Source organism: Salvia hispanica, chromosome 1 (genome assembly GCF_023119035.1).
Source record: "Salvia hispanica cultivar TCC Black 2014 chromosome 1, UniMelb_Shisp_WGS_1.0, whole genome shotgun sequence".
NCBI lineage: Eukaryota > Viridiplantae > Streptophyta > Magnoliopsida > Lamiales > Lamiaceae > Salvia > Salvia hispanica.
This window is the reverse complement of record NC_062965.1, coordinates 575111-584434: the sequence shown is the minus strand read 5'-3', so window position 1 is coordinate 584434 and position 9324 is coordinate 575111. Positions and strand designations below refer to the sequence as shown.

Here is a 9324-nt window from a genome sequence, read left to right as displayed (position 1 = left end):
AATTGCATTCCTTTTGGTAGAAGTAACGCCAACCAAAGAATTGATAAAATCATCCCATTTGGGACGATCTTCATTCCATACATCATCAAGAATTAGAAGATAAGTTTTGTCTTCCAAAGCTTTTTGAAGCTTTTTTAGAATATCTTCCCTACTCTCAACTTCAACTTGATCGGTAGAAGTTAAGCATTTGAGGATTTTCTTGAAAAGAATGATTGGATCAAAAATTTGAGAAACATGCACCCAAAGACGTGATCCAAAGTGATTTTTTATCTTTGGATGATGGAAGACATTTCTAGTCAAGGTTGTCTTCCCCAATCCTCCCATTCCCACGATGGCAAACATAGAAACTACACGTTCATCCGTTGTGGTACCAGTGTTAATAACCTCAACTATTTCTGACACCAACTCATTTCTTCCAATGAAAATTGGATCATGTGAGAAGGAATCAGTTTCAAAAGCTGCATGAGGCAAATTGGACACATTGTTGGCAAGCCTCTCTTTGAGGCCAAGCCCGGCTCCCTCTTTTTGAATGGACTCCAAATTCTCATTGATTTCTTGGATTTTGAGAGCTATGTTTCTCTGATGCCCAATCTTACTGAAGGATGAGAAGCACGATAGTACCTTTTGTTTCATGGGTTTGATGGACTTGATTTGTTTGGAGAGAAGATGATAGTTGAGTTCATCCAAAACGTTGTCAGCATCAAACGCCACATCTTCGAGCTTCCTCAACCAGCTTTTGACAGTCCCACCGGGAATGGTACGGCTTTCAGCATCGTTCAAGAATTGCTGGATCGTATCCAGACTCCCAGCTAGCTTTGCTGCTTCTTTGTCGAGACCTCGGATTAGTGAGATCTCTTTCTTGGATTGGTCGATGAGGTTTTGAACTAAAACTTGAATGACGGCGGCGACAGCTTCTCCTTCCATTGTTTGAGCTGTAACTGATTCAGAAAGAGAAATGGATAATTGGTATAGAGAGGACAGAGCATGAATAGAATCAGTAATTAAAAAAATTGTTACCTTTTTCCTATAAATGGTAATAATGTATCACATTTCATTTAAAACCAATGAGCTGTTAATTATGGAGCCTAATCTCCTACCATATTTAGGATTTGTTTCCTAGAAGTATATTTCCTTGTGATAGATTTATTCCATAGAAGATATTTCCTTATGGAATATGTTTCCTAGTTTGACTAGAATTAGGGTTCTCTATTTTGCTTATAAATAGAGGTGTCCCCTCATTGTAAAATCATCCTGAAATTTTATAGTGAAATCCCTGGCTTGGCATCGCCCCCAGACGTAGATACACTTTGTATCGAACTGGGTAAACAATTCGTTGTGTTCATTCTCCTTTATATTCGTGATTGCCTGTGTTTATTTCCCAACAACTGGTATCTAGAGCCTAGGGTTTAAGAGGCAGAAATCACGATGGGGATCGACGGGAAGATTGCTGTAGAGAAGTTCGACGGATCTGATTTCGGATTTTGGAAGATGCAGATTGAGGATTACCTGTACGGTAAAGATCTGTGGAAATCTTTAAAAGCCAAACCCGAAAAGATGGAGCCGGAGGAGTGGGAGCTGCTTGGACATGAAAAGCGATGAGAAGCTAGCGGTCGACTATCGTTGTCAAAGGAGGTGGCTTATCACGCATTGCGGCAAAGTCGGCAGAAGGAGATGATGAAGATCTGAAGGATATGTATGAAACCATCAACGGCAAACAAGGTATATTTGATTAGACGATTGTTTAATTTTAGAATGCAAGAGGGAAAGGAGGTGCAATAACATCTCAACGAGTTCAACATGATTACTTCGCAACTGAACTCTGTTAATATTAAATTCGCTGATGAAATTCGTGCCCTAATTTTGCTATCGTCCCTGCCTGAGAGTTGGGCTGGCATAGTGACAACAGTTACTGCTGCAGAGACAAACCTGACAGTTGACAGAGTAAGAGATCTGATGATTGGTGAGGAAGTTCGCCAGAAAGAATCAGGATCTTCTACTTCTGGTTCAGTAAGTACAGAACAGAGAGGCAGATCGAAGGGAAGGCAAAATCGTGGAAGATCAAAATCCAGAGGAAGGAGCCAATCCAAGAAGGATTTGGATCGAGTTAAATGCTGGAATTGTGATGAGTTTGGACACTTTAGAAATCAGTGTGATGCAGCCGCAGAAATATAAGAATAAGGATCAGAAAGAAGAAGATCTTATAAGCAAATGCCATCATGTGAGATTAATGATGGCGAAGCGTTGGTCCTAAGTGTGAGTGAGTCCGATGGAATGTGGTAATTGGATGCAGGCGTCGTTCCATTCATGCGCGATGTGGAGGTAATGGAAAACTACGCTTCATGGCGATTTAGGGAAAGTATATCTGGCTGATGACGAGCCCTTAGATATCGTGGGAAAGGGAAACGTGAAGGTAGTGACATCCAATGGATCCGTAATAAAACTGAATGGAGTCAGACACATTCCTGGATTACAGAGAAACTTGATTTCGATTGGGCAGCTTGTACACAGTAACATTTGGCTGCAGCAATTGGAAGATTACCAAGGGAAATATGATAGTAGCCTCGAGATAAGAAGAAGGGCACGCTGTATACCACAAGTAACTCCTAAAGAATGCATTGATCTTTCAAGTGAAGCAAATAATGCAGATTTGTGGCATTGTCGTCTTGGCCACATGAGCGAGAAAGGGATGAAGATAATGTGCTCAAAAGGTTTACTGTCGGGCCTGAAAACAGTTGAAGTTGGCCTATGCGAGGATTGCGTGTTGGGGAAACAGAAAAGGGTGAGTTTCTCAAGAGAAGCGGGGAAAATTGAAGACGCGAAGTTGGAGTTGGTCCGTAAGCGTCTATGGGGACCGCTGTATGAAGTCCCTAGGAGGCTCTGAATATTATATGACATTCATCGAAGACTCTACTCGAAAGGTATGAGTTTATTTTCTGATGAGTAAATCTGATGCGTTTGATACTTTCAGAAAGTGGAAAGCCCTTATTGAAACTGAAACCGGGCTGAAGGTGAAGTGTCTAAGATCCGATAATGAAGGAGAATATGAACTTGCAGAGTTCAAGGAGTTTTGCGCAGAGAATGGAATTCGCATGGAGAAGACTGTGAAAGGAACTCCACAGCAGAATGGAATCGCAGCGAGCAAGATGCATGAGGTTGAAAAGTGGATTGCCAAAGAATTTTTGGACAGATGCAGTCAACACAGCTGCGTTCCTAATTAATAGAGGTCCATCAGTTCCGTTGGAGTTTCGGATACCCGAGGAGGTTTGGACAGGTAAAGAGGTGAATCTATCTTACCTACATATCTTCGGTTGTGTTGCTTATGCTCATGTTAGTTCTGTTGAGAGAAGTAAGTTGGATGCCAAATCTAGTAAGTGTATGTTCATTGGTTATGGAGGCGATGAGTTCGGTTATAGACTCTGGGATGAGCAGAACCGTAAGGTTATTCGCAGTAGAGATGTCGTTTTCAATGAACTGGTATTGTACAAGGATAGATTGGAGGCGTCAAGTTCCAGCAGTTCTGAGCCCCAAGTGGTCGAGCTAGACATCTCAAACTCGAGTGGGAGCAAGGAGAGTCAGAATGCTGAAGAGGTGCTTGAAGAAGAACCAAGCACTCCACCACCGATTATTCCGCTGCCTAAACAGACTAGAGAGCGACGTGCACCTGATAGGTACTCGCCCTCTAATTACTATTTGTTACTTACTGATGGTGGTGAACCTGAGTGTTATGCAGAGGCAGGAGAAGGCCCTGATAAACGAAGGTGGAAAATTGCCATGGATGACGAGTTTGTCTCTCTTCTCCTGAATGGCACATGGGAGCTTGTGGAACTTCCAAAAGGGAAAAAGGCATTGCATTGCAAGTGGGTCTATCGAATTAAAGGTGAAGCTGATGGTAGCAAGCACTACAAGGCTAGGCTAGTTGTCAAGGGATTTGAGCAACGATACGGTATTGATTATACAGATGTCTTCACTCCTGTTGTGAAACTGTCTATTATTCGTTTAGTGTTGAGTATGGTAGTTGCAGAAAATCTATTGTTACATCAGATGGATGTAAAGACGGCATTCCTTCATGGTGATTTGGAGGATGAGTTGTACATGACACAGCCTGAGGGATTCGTAGTAAAAGGAAAGGAAAATCTTGTGTGCAAGTTGAAGAAGAGCTTGTATGGCTTAAAGCAAGCTCCCAAGTAGTGGTACAAGAAGTTTGATGGATTCATGATGGATACTGTCTATAAAAGATGCTACGCTGGCCATTGTTGTTACTACAAGAGGTTTGACAAGAGCTATCTTATCCTGTTATTATATGTTGATGATATGTTGATTGCAGGAGGTGATCCAAAGGAGATGGATAAGTTGGAAGAAAGTTCCATACTGCTAGGGCTGTTCAGCGAGTATTATGTATGCAATGGTGTATACGAGGCCTGATATTGCACAAGCAGTTGGAGTAGTGAGTCGGTTAATGGTGATTCGGGCAAGCAACATTGGGAAACAGTTAAATGGATCCTTAGATACTTGAGAGGTACTACAGAAAGAGTCTTATGTTTCAATGGCAAGAATGTCGAGTTGGCAGGTTATGTGGATGCAGACTTGGCTTCCAATGATCTTGATGGGAGAAGAAGCACAACCGGGTATGTATTTACTTATGGTAGTACTGCTATTTCATGGACTAGTAAGTTGCAGAAGACCGTTGTTTTGTCTACTATGGAGGCTGAATATGTAGTTGCGACGGAGGCAAGCAAGGAGATGGTGTGGTTGCGGAGTTTCTTAGATGAACTTGGAAAGGAGAACAAGAGTAGCAGACTCTACAGTGATAGTCAGACTATTTTCTTGGCAAAGAATCCAGCGTTCCATTCTAGGACAAAGCATGTGGAGTTGAAGTATCATTACATTCGACACCTAGTGGAGATGAAAATCCTTGAAAGTGAGACATGTTTACTAAGGTGGTGACCTTAGAGAAATTGAAGCTATGCATAGCTTCAATTGGCCTTGGAACTTGAAGAGAAGGTTAGGCGATGCTAAGCGGATGCAGGGATGAGATCACAAGGGCGTAGGAGTTGTTAGTCTCCAAGTGGGAGATTGTTAATTATGGAGCCTAATCTCCTACCATATTTAGGATTTATTTCCTAGAAGTATATTTCCTTGTGATAGATTTATTCCATAGAAGATATTTCTTTATGGAATATGTTTCCTAGTTTGACTAGAATTAGGGCTCTCTATTTTGCTTATAAATAGAGGTGTCCCCACATTGTAAAATCATCCTAAAATTATATAGTGAAATTTCGGGCTTGGCATCGCCCCCAAAACGTAGATACACTTTGTATCGAACTGGGTAAACAATTTCTTGTGTTCATTCTCCTTTTATATTCGTGATTGTCTATGTTTATTTCCCAACATGAGCAATGCACAAGGGGATTCCAAGCCAGCTTAGAAAGCAAGCCAATGGATCTTAGGGAAGGCACAGAAGATAGTACTATTATACTTGTAGTATAATATCATACTTATCATCTATTTTTTATGATGTAATAATCTTGTGTAGTATTTTAAAGAGACATTACAAAACCTATAGACACAAAACTCACAATTAAATTGTACTATTATTACTACTACTATGAGTAAAAACGATTGATACGGCACCGTTATGAAATGTTCAAAAGACGTAGAGGTTGATCACATAACATAGCCTCACAAAACAAAAAAGTTGAGACCCTTGTTCAATTTGATTTTTATTGAGACGTGAACAAAAAAGTTACCAGCACAGCGTGAACCACAAGTGTCGGAGTAAACTGATTTAGCATGACAAATGCAGCTCCAAAGTCAGCGCGGATTTTGCAGAGAAAGCGGTTTAGAGTTCGGGTTCACAGAGTTTGTTATGAAGTCAGTTTGTTGACTTGACTTGAGGTGGTTAAAACTGAGAGTATGTATGCTGATTAGAGAATCAACACACCATTTCATCCGTGGATGTAGGTTCAACCAAACCACGTATGTCCGGTGTCTTTTATTTGTGATCAGTTCGGTCCATCACATCTGGTCAAGGCTCGTGCTTGTGGTTCTTGAATCTTGCTAGTTTCACAAATTGTGTCATCTGTGGGAAGTTTGGTGATCCACAATGACATCGAAAAGGTTTGATGTGGAGCGGTTCATGGACAAAAATGATTTTGGGCTATGACACATGAAAATGAAAGCGATTGGGAAGGCACTGAAGTTTGAAGAAAAACATATGGGGCAGAAGGTGGATGATAAGTCCACCGTTACAAAGCAAGAAGTGATGAAGAAGGAGCATAGCGCCATTATTATCAGTCTTGGAGGTGGATTTTTGAGGGAGGTCTCTAAGGAGAAGACTGTTAAAGACTCTACTGCACCAACCGGCAACGCCTTAGACGATCATTTAGCAGTGCAACAGACGGAGACGGAAGGGGATCAGCACGATCAGGAGGAAGAGGGGGTGCCAGACATGGAGGAGCAGCCGGCAGTGAATGATGAGGAGAGCTCATCTATAAATAAACTACTTTATTAGTCTTGATTAAGATCTAATGTCGCAAAATAAATAAATCAGTTAATGATTTGATCATATGATTTTTAATATACTTTAATATTGCAAAATTCAATTAGTGATTTAATATCATCCAACCCTTTCATATATTGTAGTATTAGAGAAATCCTGCTCACAATAAATAAGTAGATCAAACAGTAAATTATTCACATCGAACCATTTTGTCAATAAAAGAAATCATATGACATTAGTGCTTGATTAAATAATTTGTAATATATTTGAGATTTAATGTTACAAAGTATATAGATCAATTAATGAATTATTCTCATTCAACTCTTTGGTTTTTAAGAGAACTAGTAATAACATTAATCTTCGTTGAGATCTAATGTTGAAAAAAAACAGATAGATCAATCAATGATCTGATTAAATGATTTTTTAAAGTACTTGGGACCTAATATTACAAAATTCGATCAGTGATTTATTTTCATCCAATCTTTTGATTAGTAGAGGCATTGATTATAATAACGTTATTAGTATTTGATTAAATAATTTTTTTAATATACTTGAGATCTAATATCACAAAAAATAGTTAAATTAAAGCAAATTATTCCTTTTGAACTATTTGGTTTGTAAGAGAAATAATAATGTCATTAGTCTTGATTGTGTTCTAATGTTACAAAATAGATGAATGAATTAGTGGTTTATTTTCATCTAATCTTTTATTTAATTATTAGAGAAATCTAAAAGATATTTGATATTTCAATTTTTTTATGTGATTGATAACTAATACTGCAAATTTTTAATTAGTGATTTATTCTCATTCAGCCTTTTAATTTTTATTAGAAATACTATGGTTATATTAAAAAAATTTTGTAAGTTTTTACTTTTGTTGAAACTATAAAACGTAATTAATGTACTAAGTTTAATTCAAATTTGAAAAATAAGAACAATTATAATTGTGAGTCAAAAGTATAAAATATAGATTGAGGGTTAATAAAGTCTTTTTGATTTATCCACTAACAATAAATAATATTTTAATATTATAATTAATATATAAATTTACTAATATATACTTACGTGGTTGACCATAATGTGGTAGCATCACTCATATCAAAATATAGCATTTGAGACTTGGGCGAAGATGTTGGGAAAGAAAGGTGCAATTGACTTGGGCAGATCAAAGGGCCTTACAGTGTTGGGAAAGAAGTCCTATGATTATGGAAAGCACACCTCGACAAAGCCACTTGACTATGTAATTTCTCTCTATAGGCAGTGAATCTAGGCGGAAACAAAGCTCAGATAGCCGCCGGAGTCACTAAAGAAGTCAGAGGATTGATCGCATGCATTGCATACAGGAACACACCCCGTGCATTTTGATATCTCGAGAGTCAAACATTTCACCCGATCAGGTAAAAAAAATCACCAATAACAAACATTTGCGATAGCGAAGTTTTCTTTTAAACACGCATAAACGGATCCATATGCTTTTTTCCGAAGTTTGAATTTTATAAAATAAGAAAAAAGAAAAGTTCTAATTTGGGAACCTATAGTGTAGAATCTCCCTAAAGTAGTAAAAACCCAACACTAGACTAGTTGGACATAACCTTTTTTCTCCGAAGAAGTGTGCATCTATCAAGAATGTAATAACCCTTAGCGCAAAGTATGATTTTCCCATTCTTATAGAATTAATAATAAATAAATGAATAAATCAACAGCGTAAATCCATTTACAGTAAAATAAAATAAAAAATCACAAACCAGCAAAGTGAAAAAAAAGGCCAAGATCTCTCAGATGTATGGATAGACATACCTTAGAGTTCTTCACAATATCTCTTCTTCTTCTTTGCTCTGCTCTTGTAGAGAATAGGCAATGGAATTAGTCTTCTCCTCCTTGCACATAATATGTACCTAATGACTAATATAATATTGTATATATTGAATTAATTAATATATTTGGCATTGGTTAGTTCAAAACTATTGAAAGTGCCAAGATTCCCAGCTGTCATTACAACATAATCAAACATATAATTACTGGTAGTAGGTAATAGGAGCTTAATTGTCAACTATGGCCGGCAGTTTTTAATTACAAGATGCTCCAGTTATTGCCCCCTAACGTGTGCGATTGAAGATGTAAATGTCGAACTTTGAAATTAAGTTGGTTTGGTTTGCATGATAACATTTCATAATTAAATTTGTATTATATTTAATTTATGAGATTGAATATGATGATTTAATTTTACATGGAAAGTCATGTGATAATAATTAGTCATAACTAACCTCCTCCTACTAAATATTCTTACCAATTTAATTCTAAATTATATCTTACTATTATTTTTTTAGGAAACCGAACACCAACTATATAAACTAATACTCCTTCCGTCCTCCATTTATTGTTCACTTTGGTTTCGGCACGAGTTTTAAGAAATGTAAAAGAAAGGGTTGAAAACGTTAGTGGGATATAAGTTCCACTTTTGTATATTAGTTTTACAATAAAATGTGAGTGAAATAAGTTTGTGGAATGTGAGACTTATTTACCATTTATGATAAAAATTGAAAATAAATAATTAATAAAAAATAGATAAAAATGATAAAATTAGATAATTAATAGGGGACGGATGGATTATTAAAGGCGCTTTGGTACCATCCAAATTCTGAAGTTTTGAAATAAGTGTTCAACCTGTACAATTTATATTTTATATTCTCGAAAAGTCAAAATATTACTTTTATATACCCACTAGGCCACTACACTAAATTTCAAATTCTAACCCACCCCTAGATGAAAGAGAGCAATTATATAAAAACACAATAGCGAATAACATTATAATGCGCTCTAACAAC

General features: G+C 37.4%; 1 protein-coding gene across 1 annotated transcript in view; it reads right to left on the bottom strand.

The window, feature by feature from the left end:
• LOC125218512 (disease resistance protein RGA2-like) overlaps positions 1-8330 on the bottom strand; it is a 21599-nt gene extending 13269 nt beyond the window's left edge. The window contains exon 1 of the mRNA XM_048120197.1: positions 8297-8330. The gene's annotated coding sequence lies outside the window, so the exon portion shown is untranslated. The remainder of the gene's footprint in view (positions 1-8296) is intronic.
• Positions 8331-9324: the final 994 nt, after the last annotated feature.